This window comes from Chrysochloris asiatica, unplaced genomic scaffold (assembly GCF_000296735.1).
Source record: "Chrysochloris asiatica unplaced genomic scaffold, ChrAsi1.0 scaffold00070, whole genome shotgun sequence".
NCBI lineage: Eukaryota > Metazoa > Chordata > Mammalia > Afrosoricida > Chrysochloridae > Chrysochloris > Chrysochloris asiatica.
The window spans coordinates 15,909,889-15,929,966 of NW_006408588.1; the positions used below are offsets into that span (position 1 = coordinate 15,909,889).

Sequence of the window (20,078 nt, forward strand, 5' to 3'; positions counted from 1 at the left end):
GTCCAGCTGATAAGAAGAGAGGGCATATGCACAAGAACACCCACACTTGCAGATAATACCCACTTGACCTGGCTCCAATGACTGGATTATCAGAGCTCAACTAGAAGAAGAAAGAAGAAGAAAAAAAAAGTAATCTGATACAATTTGATGAACTTGAGCTACACCTATGGATGCAGTAGCTCAAAAGAGGGAACAAATCTTTACAGTGAGGATCATTCCCACCCCCTACTTACACAGAATAGACAGGGATGGGCAACTTGGACACGGGCTACCCAAAATGGGGGGTGGGGAGGGGCTACAAAGGCAAGAAGTGACTGGCTTACAAGCTTTCAAGATGGAGCTAGATCCAGAGGGTACAGAAGAACATAGAATCTCCACTGAGTAGTATCCCATCTGTCTGGGTGGGGCTAATGAAAGGAGATGGGGATAGGTCCCCTGTGGTACAATGGTGAATAATTGCTGTCAGGACTGACTGTGAGGGTTGGAAATGGAAAGGTGGACATTTTGTAGCAAAAAGAGGGGAGTGATTGACTTTGCAGTACGGGAGCCAAGATTCCCTGGAACCATCAAGGGAGAAGAGCAGAGTGCGAGACCCTACCCAGAGAATCAGTGATGCCAGAGATGGAAGCAAAGACGTCGACATGGTGTGATGGAGCGGCCGGGGACTCTAGACCCAGAGAGGGAGAGGGGCTGTGTGCTGACGACCGGGAGGGTAGGGGCAGGCTTGCAGAGTATACCCTTTAGTTGGTTGATGATGCATGGAGGGGATTGTAACCATAGCAATGAAACGATATACGAGAGAATGAATGTAAAGCTAATGTTCTCCCATGTAAACTATCACATAATTCACAATAAAACATTAAAAACAACAATAACAACAACAACAAAACAACCAACCACTCATCCCAACTGATTGGCCAGAGGTGTGCACCTGACCCAAACTGGGCCAATGAGTTCTTCCATGAGATTTTAGGCATCAGAGTTACCTTTCCATGGGCAGAAATGATAAGATGGACAGTTCAAGAACTGATCAATGGACAGCAAGAGAGAAAAATCTAGAAGCTGACAGCAGAGATGAGCAGGTGCCAGAGACAGAGCCTCCTGGGAGCCCTAATTGCAGTGAGCAGTTGTTCTTGGACCCCAGCAGCATCTCTGACTATGTGAGTGTATGCAGGCTGATTCTCTGATGCCTTGACTCACACAAGGGGGCTCTGACAGTGGACCAAGTGAGTATCTCACACACCATCTCATTCACCCACTTACTCAGGCATTTGTCCAATTATTATTCTTTGAATGTCTAACACATGGCAGACACTATTCTAGCACTGGGAACACATTGGTGAACAAGGTGGACAAAGTCCCTGCCCTCAAGGTGAGACAATACCGTATTTCATTGGCTCTAAGCAACATCATTTTAACATATTGGCAATCAGAATGCATCTGAAATTGATGGCATGACATAGTTTAATTTAATTAGTGGTTCCAAAAATAATCTTGTGTCTTATAATAGATGATATCATAGATTCAAAGATATATGATAAATAGATGTAGCAAGACTGCTATGAGTTCACCAAAAGCCATTTTGTTCTCTTCCTGGACTCCAGAGAAGACTACATTTCCCAGTCACGCTTGTAGTTAGCTATGGTCATGTGACTTGATCTGGGCCAACAGAATGTGGGCAGAAGATCTATAAGCCACTCCCCAGTTTGGGTCATTAAAATTTCTCATGGTACTCCTCCTTTTTCTCTGTCTTACCGTACCTGCAGGCTACAGGCAGAGGATCTAGAAGTGACTCCAAGGTTCTGGGGGAACAGAGACAAAAATTTAAAGGAACTGGAAGGCTGCCCACTGAACACCCTCATCAAAATATTATGTGGGCAAGATACAAACTTCTTTGGTGTTTAAAAAATAAGTTGTCATCAAGTTATTCCAACTCACAGCAACTTCATGTGTATCAGAGAAGAGCTGTGGTTACATGCTTCTCAGTGACTTTCAGAAGTAGATCACCACGCCTTTCTTCCAAACACCTCAGCGTGAACTCACTCAAACTTCAACCTTTCTGGAAGGTTGTTAAAAAGGAGCCCTTGGTGGCACAGTGGTCAAACACTCATTGCAAACTGACAGTGTGGTGGTAGTGGTGTTAAAGCCCATCCCATCAGTGACTCCATGGGTGAAGATGTGGCCGCCTGCTTCCATAAAGACTGTTGTTGTAAATGCCATCAAGTCGGTTCCAACTCATAGTGACCCTGTATGAGGTTTCCGATCTGAACTGCCAACCTTGTGGTTCAAACCGACCTTGCAGTCCAATGCTTATCCTACAGTGCTACACAAGGACTCCTTCCATAAAGATTGGTGGTGGTTATGTGCCATGGAATCAGTTCCGACTCATAGTGACGCTGTACAGGGTTCCTGAGGCTGTAAATCTTTACAGGAGCAGAATGCCTCATCTTTCTCTCGCGGAACAGCTGGTAGTTTCGAACTTCTGACCTTAAGGTTCGCAGCCTGATTTGTAACCATTGGAAACCCCATGGGGCAGTTCTCCTCTGTTGCTATGAGTTGGAATGGACTCCATGGCACACAACAATAGATTGCTAAATAGGAATAATAAACTTCCTTTCTTTTTGGAGACCCAGACTCCTGTCTGGAGTTTCCAGGGGTGGTTTATACAGCTCTACAACTCAGAATCTATAGGCCAAGTGGAGTCTCTTTCCACAGGACAGTCCTTTAGATTGTGAAAGCAGCTGCCTTCTCCCTAGTGAGCCCCCTCCACACCAGGATCAACATTCCTGAACCTAGAACCACTTAGGCTTACTGATTGTCCTTCAAGGAGAACAATCCATCTGGTCAGTCTACTCCTCTTATGGAGGGGCCTCAGAACTTAGCATGCCAACGAAATACCACCTTCCTCATCCTAGTTGCTATATTTCTATTTATGCAACCCAAGATGGAATTGGCAGTTAAGGAGCGTGGTTCCCACTACCAACTTCTACACTATTCCTGGTGTGATAAAACTCCTGAGTGTCTTTGGTATGTATTCCTGCTGGGCCTCACTGCCCCTGCAAACCTGTGTTCCCACAGGGCTGTGCACAGACTCCGTGTGGAGATTAGACTCAGATCAGAAGCAAGGGTCCTGACAGAGGCCCTTCCTTCCTCTGTGGGTTTATGCATAGCAGGGATGACTTGGGAAGCTTCGGGCTCCCACCATCCATGTCGCTTCCTGATTCATGTTTTCAGTCTTTGTGGGCAATCTGGGTGGATGACAAAGAGACATCTTTACTCAGGTGGACATTTGGGACCTGGTCCTGATGTCTGCAATGATCATAGTGGCTACTGCTGGAGGGCTTGCTCTATGCTGGCCATGAATCTATATGCACTAAGTCATTTGTTCCTGAGAAGAACCTGTCTAGGTCAGGACTGTCAGTCTCCCATCTTACAGATAAGGAAGCTGAGACCCAGAGATCACAAGTATCTTGGCAGGGATCACCCAGCAAGGAAATGCTATAGTGAGCTATGATCCAAGAGAAGAAGACGTAACACTTCTCCGCTCAACACTGTCAGGGGCTTCCCATCACACACCCAGTATGTTATAAATTGAATTGTGTCCTCCAAAATATGTATTGAAATCCTAATTCCTATGTCTGTGGACACTTCCATAATACAATGTAATCTAATGTGATCAGTCCATCAGTTGAGGTCATACCAGCATAGGGTAATCATTATTGCTGAGTTACGGAGGGAACAGATTAGACACACACATGCACACGGAGGGGTGGGGGGAGTGGAAACAAATACCATATGAGGATTGCCAAGAAACCAAGTAAAAGTTACAACAAAATGGACTTCTGATTTGGATTTTAAAAAGACTCTGATTTGGATTTTAAATTCTTAGAACAGTGAGAAAATAAATTTCTATTCATTAAAGCCATCCACTTTCAGCAGCACTAGAAAGTTTTGGTTGTTACTTCGGGCTGACCCACAGTGAACCTGGGTGTTGTTGCTAAGTGCAGTCAAGTCAGTTCCAACTCATAGCGACCCTGTATAGGGTTTTCAAGGAGTGGCGGGAGAGTTTGAACTGCCAACGTCATGGTTCAAACTGACATTGAGGTCAAGTGCTTATCCTACAGCGCCACACCAGGACTCCATAGTGACCCCCTAAGTACAACAAAGTGACCCACTGCCTGGTCCTGTGCCATTCTCACAACCGTTGCCATGTTTGAGCCCCTTGTTGCAGCCATTGTGTCCATCTCATTGAGGGTCTTCCTCCTTTTTTTTTTTTTGCTAACCCTCTACTTTACCAAGCATGATGGCCTTCTAAGAATGTGAGCTGAAGTCTGCCCATCTTCACTTTTAGGGAGCAAGTAGCAAATGAAGATACAGTAAAAACATTGATCCTGGCCTCCTTATTGCAGCTTGAATCTGACCCTGCCACCTCTGTAATGCATCTTCTACCCATGCTCCTCTGTGATCACTCCTTTTAAGCCACACTGGCCTCTTGCTGCCACTAGCCTGCAGGGACCATGTCCCCCTTTGAGGTCTTTGCCCCCTCCCCTCCTCAGGGCTTTGTCTGTACCTTGCCAGGCACACTGCAGGTGCTTAGCAAGTTCTTGTTGAACGAAGAAACAACATACTGAATGGAGTCTGAGAGTTGAGTGGGATATGACCATGCCCAAGTCCTACACCACCCAGGATATGACAGCCCTGGGGACAGTCACAAGAGAGGACCAGAGTCAGAAAGAAGCCAGCTGGTGGTGGTGCCCAAGAGCAGAGCTCACAGAGACCTGATCTGCTGTTGCTGATCTGTAGGTAACTTCAGATCAGTTCTACTTCATAGCCACCCTATGCACAACATAACAACACACACTGTCCAGTACTGTGCCATCCTCACAATTATTGTTATGCTTGGACCCATTGCTGCTTCATTGCTTCCACTGTGCCAATCCATCTCGTTGGGGGTCTTCTTTTTCTCTACCATCTCTTCCCACAGATGTGGTCAATTTGATTCCTGTGTGTTCTACCTGGTGAGGTCCATGTGTATCGTTGCCTTTTACGTTATTTAAAAGAAGATATTTGCAATGAATAAATTATGTAATTTCCAGCATCATTTCTATCACCAAGGCCTTATTTATCGTTCTTCTTTGTTGCCAACCTTCACATTCCAATCACCATTTATTATCCATACATGTTGATTGCATGTTTGATCAATTTCAGACAGAAAAAAATAGTAGAATTTAATTTCATCATCACTGACCTTAGTGGTTGCTGTGTACAATTGAATAGACCCAGACAGGGTCCCCTAAACTCCCTAATGGGGTAACACCATCATCAGCTCCAACAGAATTCACTAATCCGGTTTAATGATCTTACAAATGGTATATGAATGTTTCTTTTTTTCTGTTTGTTTATTTGTGTGTTTGGTTTAAATCATCCAAAACTATGTGATGTGTTTGGCAAGCAACTTAGGCTAGAGTCTGAAACACTTTTATTGAGAAACCTGGCTTCAAAATGTTAATAAATATACATTGTTGTTGTTGTTGTCAGGTGCCATCGAGTCAGAACCAACTCATAGCGACCCCATGCACACCATAATGAAACAATGTCCGATCCTGGGCCAACCTCACTACCGCTGCCACACTTGATGCCATCAATGATGGCACCTAGCTGATCCATCTCGTTGGGGGTCTTCCTCTTTTTATTTGACCCTCCATCTTACCCAGCAGACATTCTTCTCTAGCGACTGTTCCCTCCTGACAATATGTCCAAAGTATGAGAGACGAAGCTTAGCCATCTTGGCCTCCAAGGAGCACTCTGGCTGCACTTCTTCCAAAACAGATCTATTGGTTCTTTTGGTAGTCCATGGCACTTTTAGTATTCTCCTCCAACACCACAACTCAAAGGCATCAATTCTTCTACGATCTTCCTTAAATTGTGGGAAGTGGTACTGTATGATAAGCTTTGGAGTGCTAACTGCAAGGTTGGTAGTTCAAACCCACCAGCCACTCCACAGGAGAAAGACGAGGCTTTCTGCTCCCCTTAAGATTTACAGCATCAGAAACTCTACACAGGATTCCTGTGAGTTCTAATCAACTGGATGAGAGTAGGTTTGGGTTTTGAGGGAAATGGGGTTAAGAACAGGTGGCCTAACTCCAGAGTCATTCAGAATCTCTGACCCTCAGGGACACCACCTCCCTGTGTATGTGAAAACCGACCTGGGCACTCCCTGACATGGTGAGTGGGAACCAGCCGAGACCTGGCATGAGGATGCTAGTCAGGCAGCCTGGTTTGAATCTACTTCTGCCACTTACCAGCATTGCAACCAGCTGTTTAAACTCTCCATGCCTCATTTTCCCCAACTGCAAACTAGGCTCTTAGAAATATCTCCCTCGCAGCTGCTTATTCTGAGGATTAAATGACATCATCAATAAGCAACTCCATTGTCAATTGCTGTTGAGTCAGATCAGACTCGCAGTGGCCTTATGCGGAATGGAACAAAATGTTGCTGGGTTCTGAGGCACTGTGACAGCCCATTCTCCTCGGGTGTTTCCCTGGTGTCCCCTGGCTCTCTGCTTTACCAAACATGATGTCCTTCACCAGTGACGGATCCCTTCTGATGTTCCTCCAGTAAAAGACTCCATAAGTGTTAGCGAAGGCTCCACCACCCCTCCTTTCTCTTGGATGCAGCAGGTTCTTTCATCCACAACAAGAATTGTAGTTGTTAAGTGCCGTTGAGTTGGTTCTGCCTCATAGCAACTCTGTATAGGGTTTCCGAGGAGGGGCTGGAGGGTTTGAACCACCAACCTTGCGATTCAAACCGACCTTGCAGTCCACTACTTACCCTACAGCAGATGGTCCTGGATAATTTGGGTCTCAGTTGTCCACTCTGCAAACTGGGTGTAAGTAGGAAATGAGGAAAGGGGTGTATATGTGCAGGCTTTGGGAAGAGGAATGGAAGTGGGGTCACCCCCAGGCTCCTTGGCCCTTCCCTTATCTGGGCAGTTGGGGTGGAGTGGGAGGGCTGCATTCTCTCCCCCACTGACTGACTTGTCCTTGGAAAAGCTGTCATTTGTCACTTATCAAGCTGCCTTCTCCAGATGGGGCATTTTGACTATTGATCTGATAAACAAACAGCTTGATAACGCCATCAGAATGCTATTTTGCATTTCAATTGCTGCTCACTAATGCAACCTTCCTCAAGCCAAGATGCTGCTGGCAATGACTCCCAGAGCAGGGGCCACCCAAACAGAGCACCCCCAAACTGAAACTCAGTGTCATTGAGTACACGCAGCTCCTGGCGACTCTACAGGGCAGAGAACTGCCCCATGACAGGCTTTCACAGTCTGTCCATCTTGATGAGAGCAGAATGCAGTGTCTTTTTCCCACAGAAACTGGCTAGCAGCTGAGTGCTTTCACCGTTGCACCACCACGTCTCCTTGGGGCCACCTCCACCAGCACCAAACTGGACAATGGCTCTCCTTCCTCCGTGGAAAGACAGAGCCTAGGTAGTGTAGACAGCAGGAGCCCATGGGCAGGGGTTCAGGGTGGGGGAGGAGAGGGAACATCCCACAGCAAACAGAGAATTGGCAGGCAGATGTTGGGGGCGGTAACCACCAGACCCAGAACAGTTCCATGGGAGAAAGATAAAGCTGTCTGCTCCCATAAAGATTTAGTCTCAGAAACCCTATGATGCAATTCAACTTTGTTGTATGGGGTTGCTATGAGTCAGAGCTCACTGTATGGCAGTGGGTTTGGGCAGCTCAGTGGTAGAATTCTTGGCTTCCATGAGGAAGACCCAGGTTTGCTTCCTGGCCGTGTAGCCACCACCTGTCTGTCATGGAGCGTTGTGTGTTACTATGCTGCTGACGTCCTAGTGTGGCACTGTGGGTTAATGTGCTGAACTACAAAGTCGATTTGAACCACAAACTCACCAGCCACTCCTCAGAAACCCTATATAGAGTTGCTTGGGTCAGAACCAACTCAATGGCACTTAACAATAACAACAGCAATGCTACTGAACAAGTTTCAGTGAAGCTTTTAGACCAAAACAGACTAGGAAGAAAGATCTGGTGATCTACTTCCATTCATTAACCAGTGAAAGTCCTATGGATCACCAAAGTCCAATCAGAGGCCAATTATGAGGGTGGTGCAGAACCAGGCAATATTCTGTTCTGCTGTGCATGAGGTCATTATGAGTCAGGGCCAACCTAAGGACAGTTAATGACAATATAGACATATGTTGTTGTTATGTGCCGTGGAGATGGTTCCGACTCATAGCGACCCTGCACAGGGTTTCTGAGGCTGTTAATCTTTACGGGAGCAGAACGCCTCATCTTTCTCCTGCAGAGCAATTGGTAGTTTCGAACTGCTGACCTTGCGGTTCACAGCCCGATTCGTAACCACTACGCTACATAGACACTTATTTAATCCTCAAAACAACTCTGGAAGATTAGGGTGCTACTTTAGACCCATTTTACAGACAGGGCTATCAAGGCACATAGATGATGAGTTGCATGGCTCACACAGTTTCATAGCACACTGTCTTGAACCCCAATCAACCTGGCAGTAATTGAAGAGAGAAATAGCCCCAGTCTGGGTGGGTAATGAATGTAAAGAGGCGCAGAACGCCCTGAGTGTGGGGGCTGATGTCTCTAGGAGGGTTCCCAGGCCAGCCACTGAGACCCAGAAAATGAGGCGCTGGTCAGTGAGATGCCAGGCTGGACTATTGTTGTTAAGTGTCCTCAAGTCAGTTCCAACCCATAGTGACCCTGTACAGGGTTTCCAAGAAGCAGATGGTAAGCTTGAACTGCCAACTCTGTGGTTCAAACAGACTTTGTAGTCCAGCGCATTAGCCCACAGTGCCACCCCAGGACTCCACAGGGATCTGGAAATCTGGATGGCAGAAAGCAACCTCTGAGGACGAGAGGAACTGCCAGGGTCACATGGTCTACCTGTAGAGCTGCGAGCTCTCAATCCACAAAGTTGAGAAGTGGATAGGGACAGAAGGAAAATGAGAATGTAGCAGCAAGCTGTTAGCCAAGGAATGCCTGGACTACCAGAAACCAAGAGAGCCACAAGAGGATCGTCCTCCTAGAGTTCAGACAACTATCCTCCGGAACTATGGGACAACACAGCTGTTATCTGAGGCTTCCCCTAAAAACAGTGGATGGAGCGCAAACCCCAACGTCCAGGGCATGACAGCTACTGGCTCCAGGCGCCCCTGCCACCTTTGTGCCTGAGGATAAATGGCCCATGTGGTATAAGTGACAAACTGCTTTGCCCTCTGTCCTTACTACATGTTTCTCTCTTTCTCTGCTCTGTGTCTGTCTATCTGTCTCTCTCTCTCATGTCCATGCATACACCTTCACTCAAGGACAGAAGAGACCTATGAATCCATTCTCTTCCCACAGTGGCCTCCCCCCTCCACTGTCGAAAATGGAAGTGTAACGTCCCAGTTTACACTGCAGGTTTAAACAAATAATGCAGTTTTCTTCTCAGTTCTTAAGCCTGTTAGAGGAAGCCCAGTGATCATCTGATCCGACGTCTACCCAGAGGCTGTGTGTGTCCTCAAGAGAGCTGCTTGCCCTGTCTGGTCTCAGTCATTACACTTTCCTTTCTGGCAAACATGGGCCACCTAGCCATCTGTTAGAGAGGCCTGAAGGTCCAAGACAGGAAGCAGGAGGTAACACATTGGGCCCCCAGGAAAAGAGCAGGACTACCAACCCCAAGATTTGATGACTATGCCGCAGGAAAGTACGGGGAGGTTGGGCATCAGTCCCAAGCTTCTTGGCTCAGGCTGATTTCATGGGCAAATCACAGGTTAAAAAATGAAATCACCTTTAAAAGAAAAACCTGTATTACAAAATGAAATCACCATGCTATGTACAGACTGAGAATCCATAACTCTCCAGTTTCCCACCCAGTGTGTCTGCCTGACCAAACTCCAATCCAGGGGGTGCAGAACTTCTCCACACCCCTCCACCCCAGAACTACCTCCCTATCTGCCAGCCAGCTCAGACCAGAGTATTGTGGTTGTTTTTGGTGGTGGTTATGTGCCGTGGAGTTGGTTCTGACTCATAGCGACCCTGTATAGGGTTTCCAAGGCTATAAATCCTTACGGGAGCAGAAAGCCTCATCTTTCTCTCATAGAACAGCTGGTAGTTTCAAATTGCTGACCTTGAGATTAGCAGTCTGACTCATAACCACTACACTACACTAAATCTGTATTATTTAGGTTCAGGTTCAAGTCCTGCCTTTGTCACTTCCTTCAGAGACTTTGAACTGAACCCCAGTTTCTTCATCTCTAAAACAGGGATACTCTATTTTGCTACCAACTTGGAGTTACTATAGGATCAAAACTTTTGTAAACCTTTGTCTCTTTCAAAGATGTCCCAACCACAGCACCATTCTCCCTGGCATTTCAGCCCTGGCTCTGGAGAGGAAGTGAAACCACTTCAGGTTATTCAGCCCCACCAAGTGCCCACCCACACAATGAGCATGAACCCTGAGCTTAGGGCACTTGTATTCCCCTCCCAGTTACTGTGCATCAGGTCTTCAGAATAAGTACTATCCCCCACTGTATGGATGTCTGTTGTACTTTGGTGGCTTGCTCCTTGCTGTGATGCTGAAAGCTATAACTCTGGCATTTCAAATACCTGCAGGGTGACTCATGGTGGACAAGTTTCAGTAGAGTTTCCAGAATAAGACAGATTACAAAGAAAGAAGAAATAGCCTACTTCTGAAGGATTAATCACAGGGATTTTGCTAAAGATAATACAAAAATGGCTGTAACCAGATATTGCCAGAGAAAAGCCAGAGGTTCACGCTGGATTCAGAAGAGGACATGGAACAAGGCATATCATTACTGACATCAGATGGATTTTGTCTAAAAGAGAATACCAGAAAGATGTTTGCCTGCGCTTTATTGACAATGCAAAGGGTTTCAATTGTGTGGATCATGACAAGGTATGGACAACATTATGGAGAATGAGTATTGTAGAACACTTAATTGTGTTCATGAAGAACCTGTACAGAGACCAAGAGGCAATTATTGGAACAGAACAAGAGCACACTGAATGGACTAAATTAGGAAAGGTGTGTTCCAAGTTGTATTCTTTCACCAGATTTATTCAATCTGTATGCTGAGCAAATAATCTGAGAGGCTGGGTTATATGCAAAAAAAAACACAGCATCAGGATTGGAGGAAGACTCATTAACAACCCGCAATATGCTGATGATACAACCTTGTTTGCTGAAAGCAAAGAGGACTTAAAATACTTACTGATGGAGATCAAAGACCACAGCCTTATGTATAGGTTGCACCTCAATAATATATATAAAAAAAGAAATCCTTATCACTGAATCAATAAAGAACATCTATATAAATAGAGAAAAGATTGAAATTTCTAAAGACTACATTTTGCTCAGATCAACCATCAACACTCATGGAAGCAGCAGTCAATAAATCAAACAACGTATTGCATTAGGCAAATCTGTTGTACAAAACCTCTTTAAAGTGTTGAAGAGTAAAGACGTCTGTTTAAGTACTAAGGTACGCCAGACCCAAGCCATGGTATTTTCAATAACCTCATATGCATGTGAAAGTTGGACAGTGAATAAGGAAGATCATAGAAGAATTGATGCATTTGAGTCATGGTTTTGGAGGAGAATATTAAAAGTACCATGGAATACCAAAAGAACCAACAATCTATGTTGGAAGAAGTACAACCAGAGTGCTCCTTGGAGGCCAGGATGGTCAGACTTCATCTCTCATATTTCGGACAGATTATCAGGAGAAACCTGAGAAGGATATCATGTTTGGTAAAGTGGAGGGTCTAAGAAACAGAGTACGACCCCTCAGTGAGATGGACTGGCACAGTGGCAGCAGCAATGGGCTCAAATGTAAGAAGGATTGTGAGGTTGGCACAGGACCGGGCAGTGTTTCATTCTATTGTGCATAGGGTCACTATGACTGGATAACACCTAACAACAACAGTAACAAAAGTCACTAAAAACCGTATGGGTAGTTAAACACCGTCTGACAGCATGCTGAAGGATGACCTCCTCAGATTGGAAGGCTTTCAAAATACAACCTGGGAAGAGCTGTCTCCTCAAAGTAGAGTTGACCTTAATGACATGGGGGAGGCAAAGCATTCTAGATCCTCATTTGCTGATGGGCTACAACTCCAAATGAGAAGAAACAGCATCCATTAATAACCAGAACATGAACTGCCATGCTTGTTAAAGTAGAGAATCCACGAAAAAGAAGAAGACCCTCAGTGAGATGGACTGACACAGTGGTTACAACAATAGGGTCAAACAGAACAAGTGTGAGGATGGCCCAGGACTGAGCGGTGTTATATTCTGTTGTACATGGGGTCACTGGCAGTCGGAACTGACTCGACAGCACCTAACAACCAGCTGTTCCGCAGGAGAAAGATGAGACTTTCTGCTCCCGTAAAGATTTACAGCCTCAGAAACCCTATACAGGGTCACTATGAGTCGGAACCGACTCCACGGCACACACATCAACAACAACAATGTAGGAGTCCTGGTGTGATGCTGTAGGATAAGCACTCAACCATAAGGTCGGTTTGAACTAACCAGCTGCTCCTCAGAACCCCTATACAGGGTTGCTATGAGTCAGAACTGACTCGAGGGCACTTAACGTCAACAGCACCATATAGATGCAAAAGTCCCTTGTTGTTATTGTTTTTGTTAGGTGCCATCTAGGCAGTATGCACAACATAATGACCTTATGCACAGCAGAATAAAACACTGATGGATCCTGGGCCAACCTCACTATCTTTAGGTAGAGAAAATAGTTTGCAATCAGCAAAGGGATTTAACAACAACTAGCCTCAAGGCTGGCAGTTTGAGCCCTCCCAGCTGCTCCACCTAAGAAGGGTACCTGAATTTACTTGATAGGGCTTTTCTATCCAAAGTCTTTTTAGTTCCTACCAAGTGATTAGGTTGTTGTTGTAAGGGCAGTTGAGTCCGTTCCAAGTCATAGTGACTCTGTATAAGGTTCCCGTGGAGCAGCTGGTGGGTTTGAACTGCTGGCTTTGTGGTCCACAGTCCCCAGTGCTGATCCTACAGCACCAGATTGGGTGGAACCATGCAAACAAGGTATAGAGGACTCTAAGGCTAGTATTGGTTAGTTTTGTCATCCCACGATGTTTAAAGGGAGCCATCTCAGAAGCAGGAACAGACCATCCCAGGACCATCAAGAAAGAAGAGCATGAGTGGCATGTGAGATCCCTATCTGGAAAAACAGTAACAGCAGAGGCGGTGACAGAGATGGTGGTGTGGAGAGACAGAGCAGTTATGGGGTTCCTTGCCCATGGGCTGAGTAAAGCTGAGTGCTTATGCACAGGCGGCTGGCTTGCCCTTTGGACATTCACAGATAGACTGAAAGGCTCAGTAACACTTGCTGGAGCAGGGCAGAGGCTGAGGCGCTGAAGACAATAAGAGCCAGGCGTGCCTGCAGTCTGGCAGAGAAGAGGTGATCCTGGCTGAAGAACTCCCGCGTCCTGAGTTGGTTTTGATTGTGAATTGTACCCTGTTCACCTCCCTAATAAACCCCATAATCATGAGTATTAGTATGAGTTCTGTGTGGCCATTGCAATGGATTATTGAACCCAGATGTAGTTGATGTCAGAAGGTTGTAGGGTGGAGGTATGTCTGACCTCCACTTCATAGGAATCAGTCTGGGGCTGATTCTGAGTTTGATTCTCTTTTCCCCTTGTGAAGCCAGAGGAAGTCAGACATGGCCCCCATCAGTTTTTGCAAAAGATCTGGCGATCTGCTTCCATAAGATTTCAGCCAAGAAAACCGTGGAGCAGCGCTACTCTGTAACACATGGGGTTGGCATGAGCTGGAATAGACTCACTGGCAATAGGTTTGGTTTTGGTTTGGGTATAGATTAAAGAGCCATGGAAAGAAAGCTTCCCTGCTCAGTATTGTTTAATGACTAGAAGGCAGAGTCAGGATTTGAACCCAGGCCCCTTTGACTCCAGATTTCTGAGCTTAGCATTTCATAGTCTCTTGACATGGTAATGTCAAATGGAAAAAAGAAGTTAAAAAACTTTGCAATATCAAAGTACTAAGTTTAGTACTCCTCAAAACCATCAAGGTCATGAACATCTGAGAAATTGCCCCTCAGCAGAGCGTACTGAGGAAATACACAGTGAAGGGTCTTGGACCAAATCCTGAAACACAGAGCACATTAATGGGAAACAAGGGAAATGAAACAAGATGTGGAGTTGAGTTAATAGTAATATCTCCAAAAGCTGGGGAAGGGGCTCACAGAAACTTTCCAGGAAATTCAACACTGTTAAGAAAGAAAAGGAAAGAAGGAAGGAAGGAAGGAAGGAAGGCAGGGAGAGAGGAAGGGAGAAAGGAAGGGAAGAAGGGAGGGAGGGAGGGAGAGAGAAAGAGAAAGAGGAAGAGGAAGAGTGAGAGAAAGAGAAACACTAGGAAAAAAGTATAAAAGTCCCACCGCTGCCTCTTGAAAGGACATTGAGGCGCCAATATGGCTCTTGGGCTGACCATCCTTAGGAGACATTTGCATTCTGACCGATGGCTCCTCCATCAAGCCAGAAGTTGATGGCATGACTAATGTCGTGTGGCCTCGGGACAAACCTTGCTCTTCCCTATCTGTGCACCTTTGTACAGAAGGTCTGCTGCCTCGGATGCATTCCCTCTCCATCACGTCACAGTAAGACCTTACTGGTCAAGAGTCGTGAAGATGATCAAACACTTTGAGCCACTTATCTCTCTCCTACAGGTTTAGCCAAAGGAAATAATTCATCAGAAGCAAAAAGCCACATGCTTAAATTTGCCCTGTAGGATGAACCTCCAATGTACAGCATGCATATATGTGCACACACACATACATGCAGCCACACAAGTCCCCCCCAGAAGCAATCCCAATGTTGATAAACAACTCCACATCCACTGGATTGAACTGTGTGTGTAGCTGTTGGAATGGGAATTGGAAGACAATGGAGAGGCATGTTGAGAATAAAACGCAGTCCCTATCATGGTCACAAAAACCCTTAATACCTGGCCCCTAGATCCCTTTTCAACTTTCTCCCCATGTTCCAGCCAACCAGCCTACTTGTTTCTCCTCAAATACAAAAAAGCACATTACTACCTCAGGGTCTTTGCACCTGCTGTTCCCTCTATCCCATCAGAAACTCACATGGCCTTTCCCTCAGTTCAGTTCCCTCTGCTGGCATGTCAGCTCCTCAGACAGGACAGCCTGGCCCCCATTTCTACAACAGCCCTCACCAGATCTCATCTCGTTACCCTCTGCTTCATAGTCCTTCTTAATATTTGACATTATGTTACTGTTTACTTGCCAACCACAAGGGACAGGGACTTTATTTGACTTATAGTTTTATTTCCAGAGCCAAGACACACAGTAGGTGCTCCATAAAGGTGTGAATCAACGAGTGATATCCAGAAAACATAAGAAAGCTCTAAGTGAAAAATGGAGTCTTGGTGTTGCGCTGTAGGATAAGCATGTGACCATAAGGTTGGTTTGAACCACAAGGTCAGCAGTTCAAACTGACCAGTCGCTTCTCAGAAACCCTGTACAGGGTTGCTAGAAGTTGGAACCTGACTTGACGGTAATTAACAACAATAGAATGAAAAATAGAAAATGTCATATCCCTATATATGGGGGAAAATGTGCAAAAGTGAAAACAGAAGTGATGTGTGGAGAAGTTTACCGGCGTTTTCTACCTTCTTAAATCATTTAATAGTGTAACATGATGTGAAAGGAGGCCTGGTGGCAGGGTGGGTGAAGTGCTGGACTGCGAACGGAAAGGTCCACTGTTCAAATGCACAAGAGGCTCCAAAGGAGAACAATGTGACAGTCTGCTTCCACAAAGATTGCAGCCTTGGGACCTCTATGGGGCAGTTCTACCCCCTCCTAAAGGGTTGCTATGTTATTATTATTGACGACAATGATTTATGGCATGTGGTGTGAAACTGTAACACTGCTCAGACCTCAGCTGTAAGTCTACCTCTCCCCGTCACTTGCTGTGTGACTTTACGCAAGCCACTAACCTAGCAAAGCTTCAGGCTTTAGACTATACAACTTATACTCTATCCTCTTACTCAGAAGGATTAAAGACGAAATGGGCAGCAAGCACTTTAGCACATTACACGTGGCACATGGAAGTTTCCATAAACGTCACTTCCCTCCACCAAAGTGAACACAAATGTCACCCCCTTGTCAACTTTCCAGAGTTAGGGGCTTTGTTCTGGATAAGCATGGAAAACCCTGTTGAGCTCAGAACACACCTAAGTTATAAATATTAGGGTCCCCCACTAACTCCTGGGTAGCAGGGCTCTTGCTTACCTCACTTGCTCACATCCAAATTGCCCAAAATCCAAGCTCAGGGCCTGGCAAGAAGCAGGCTCTCAGGAATGTTGACAAGGGAGAAAAATGGAACATGGGACCCTATCCAGAGAGGCAATGATACCAGAGATGGAGGCAGAGATGAAGACATGGAGAGATAGAGCAGCTGAGGACTCTAGACTCATGGAAAGAGAAAGGCAGTGTGCTGGCAGCCAGGAGGCAGGCTTGCAGACGTGCCCTTTGGTTGTTTAAATGATTATATAGTCCTGAGTGCTTTAGTGTACAAACACTCGCCTCCCCCCACAAAAAAAAACCAGAGGGAATAGAAGCAAATACTGTTGAATGATGATCCATGGAGGAGATTGTAATCATTACAATGAAACGTATAATCAATGTTCCCCCATGTAAACTATCATTCAATTCACAATAAAAAAAAAAAAAAAAAGAATGTTGAGTGAATGAATAATTCGCAGACAAGGAGGGTGGGGAGCTCAAATGTAGACCTTTATGGGATTTTAGATCAAGAAGGGATCAGAAGAGTTATTTAGTCCACACCTCGTTTTACAGATGAAGAAACTAAGGCTCAGAAAAGGTAAGGACTTGCCCTAGACCATAAAGCCAGCCAAGGCTAGGCCTTCCAGTCTCAGGACATGGGCCCTGGGCACCTGCCATCAGCTTGGATCCTCTTCCGGTAGAGAAAGGTGCAGACAGAGGGAGAAGAGAGCTACAGTAGCCCCCTACAATCAGTAAATATACTAATCAATCAACTCAATTAAATCTAAAATACTTTAAAAAAATGTATCAAACAAAAACAACAGCAGAAAGTAATGACTAATAATCAAGTAAAATTGGATTATTTCTGTGCTGACTGGTTGGGGTGGGTGGGGAGTGAGAAAGTTCACTAACGCAAGCAAGGCCACAGAAACAGCAAGCTTAGCAGCAGCCCAGAGAAAACACCAGAGGCCACAATTCCAAAGCACACAATAATCAAAAATAGCAACCAAATATAGGACTCATCATGTCTAGGTACTGTTCCAAGACTGGAGCATGTATTAACTCACTGAATCTTCATAGCAATCCTAATATGGCAGACTATTAGGATCCTCTTTTACAGATGGGGAAACTGAGGCACAAAGAAGGCAAAATCATTTGACTCGAGTCACACAGCTGGGGCAGCACTAGGATTTGGATCCAGGTGTTGACGCTGTAGGATAAAGCACTGGGCCACAAGGTTGGTTTGAACCACAAGGTTGGAGGTTCAGATTCACCAGTTGCTCCTTAGAAACCCTATACAGGGTCGTTATGAGTTGGACCTGACCCGACGGCACTTAACAACAAAAATCTAACAATATGGTGCCCTGGTGTAGCACTGTAGGATAAACAAACGGTGCTGTGGGTTAATGAGCTGGACTACAAAGTCGTTTGAACCACAAGGTCGGTGGTTCAAGCTCACCAGCCGCTCCTTGGAAACCCTATAAAGGGTCACTATGGGTTGGAAACGACTCGGCGGCACTTAACAAAAACAAGACTAACCCAAGGTCAGTGGTTCAAATCCACCAACCACTCCTTGAAAACCCTATACAGGGTCACTATGAGTCTTGACAGCAATTGAACACCACCAACAACATTCTAACAACAAGGAGCCATGTTGGTGCAGTGGTTAAGCACTTGGCTGTTAACTGAAAGGTGGTGGTTCGACTCCACCAGCTGCTCCATTAGAGAGAGAAGTGCAATCTGCTTCCGTGAAGATTACAGCTTTGGAAGCCCTATGGAGCAGTTCTACCATGTCTGTAGGGTTACTGCGAATTGGAATTGACTATAGTGGGGATGGCTTTTAGTGTAGTCTAACATAGGAGCTCTGGTAGCGTAGTGGTTATGAATCGGGCTGCTAACCTCAAGGTCAGCAGTTTGAAACTACCAGCTGTTCTTTAAAAATGCATATATTAATTGGGGCAGGAGAAAGATGAGGCTTTCTGCTCCGGTAAAGATTTACAGCCTCAGATACCCTATGCAGGGTCACTATGAGTTGGAACTGACTCCATGGTACTTAACAACAGCAACATAGGGTTTTACTGTTAACCACATGCTATACGCTTCCTGGGAGCTATGTATGTGGGCTCCATGTGTCTAGTAAGGAATGCGTTCTACATCTCATAAAAAGCTGCTATTCGTTTTATTTAATTTCACTTTGTTGTTGTTAGGTGCTGTCCAGTCAGTTCCAACTCATAGTGACCCTATGTACAACAGAATCAAACACTGCTGGTCCTGCTCCATCCTCACAATTGTTAAGCTTGAGCCCATTGCTGCTGTCACTATGCCAACCCATTTCGTTAGGGGGTCTTCCTCTTTTTCACGGACCTTCTATTTTACCAAGCATGATGTCCTTCTTCAGGGACTGGTCCCTTCTGATAATATGTCTGAAGACAAAGTCTCACCTTCCTGGCTGCTAAGGAACATTCTAACTGTCCTTCTTCCAGCACAGATTTGTTTGTTCTTCTGGAAGGCCATGGTACTTCCCGTATTTTTCTCCAACACCGTAACAACACCATCAATTCTTCTCCAGTCTTTCTTATTCAACGTCCAAGTTTCACATGCATACGAGGCTATTAAAAAATACCATGACTTGGGTCACCTTGCCATCTTTGCTCTTGTGCAGCAGATTTGTCTAATGCAATTATGTTATTTGATTTCCTGACTGCTGCTTTCATGAGTATTGATAATGGATCCAAGCAAAATGATATCTTTCATAACTTCAATTTTTTTCTCCATCTATCATGATGTTAGAGTTCTGGTATGGCACTGTGGGTTAATGTGCTGGACTGCAAAGTCAATTTGAACTGCTGGTCGGCAGTTCAAGTTCACCAGCCGCTCCTCAGAAACCCTATACAGGGTTGCTATGGGTTAGAATGGACTCTACTGCACTTAACAAACAAAAACAACATGATGCTATTTATTCATCCAATGGTAGTGAGTTTTGCTTCCTTTACATTGAGTTGCAACCCATACTGAATGAAGGCTGTGGTCACTGATCTTCATCAAAGTATTTTAAGTCCTCTTCGCTTTCAGCAAGCAAGGTTGTATCATCTGCAAATCACACATTTATTGAGTCAGATAGCTTTAACCTCAGCAACTCATAGTGGGTACAGATAAGTGAAAAGATAATGACCATACAGTGTCTAAACTGCTATGACAGTGCCACATACAAAGTCACACAACCCACAAAGCAGACATGCACAGTCTAACCCTCTGTAGGGGAAGGTGGTCAGGGAAGGCTTCCTGGAGAAGGAGTCCTTGAAGTTATGTCTTGAAGACCAGGTAGGTGTCGGTCATGTCAAGAAGAGGCGTGAGCTGGGAATGGCACTTTGGACCATCAGCATGTGCGAAATTCAGAGGAATGAAACAAGAGTTCACATCAGGGGAACTGGAGGTAGTTTGGGATGTTTGGGAATAGGAACTGTGGCAGACCCTGGGGCCAGGAAGAGGATAGAGATGGAGAGGTGGGCAGGGAGCTTGGGCCTTGGAACCTCTGCGGGCAGAACTCTCTGTCCTAGCAGCATCTTCAGGCTGGATGCATACACTCTCACAACAGAGTGGAGGTTCCCTCCAATGCATCAAGGCAATGTGATGGGAGACAGCCGCCGCCTGTTCAGACCTGTGCACATGTGCACAAACAGTTCAGACATGTGTACAGGTGCACAAACAGTTCAGACCTGTG

At 45.5% G+C, this 20,078-nt stretch overlaps 1 protein-coding gene across 2 annotated transcripts in view; it reads right to left on the reverse strand.

Moving 5' to 3' along the window:
* Positions 1-20,078, reverse strand: part of ESRRB (estrogen-related receptor beta) — a 180,286-nt gene that overhangs the window by 107,082 nt on the left and 53,126 nt on the right. Inside the window, exon 1 of one of the 2 annotated variants that reach the window (XM_006864779.1) lies at positions 64-89. The exons of the other annotated variant lie outside the window; for it this stretch is intronic. The gene's annotated coding sequence lies outside the window, so the exon portion shown is untranslated. Of the gene's footprint in view, positions 1-63; positions 90-20,078 lie in introns of those variants that run through there. 2 annotated transcript variants of the gene reach the window in all.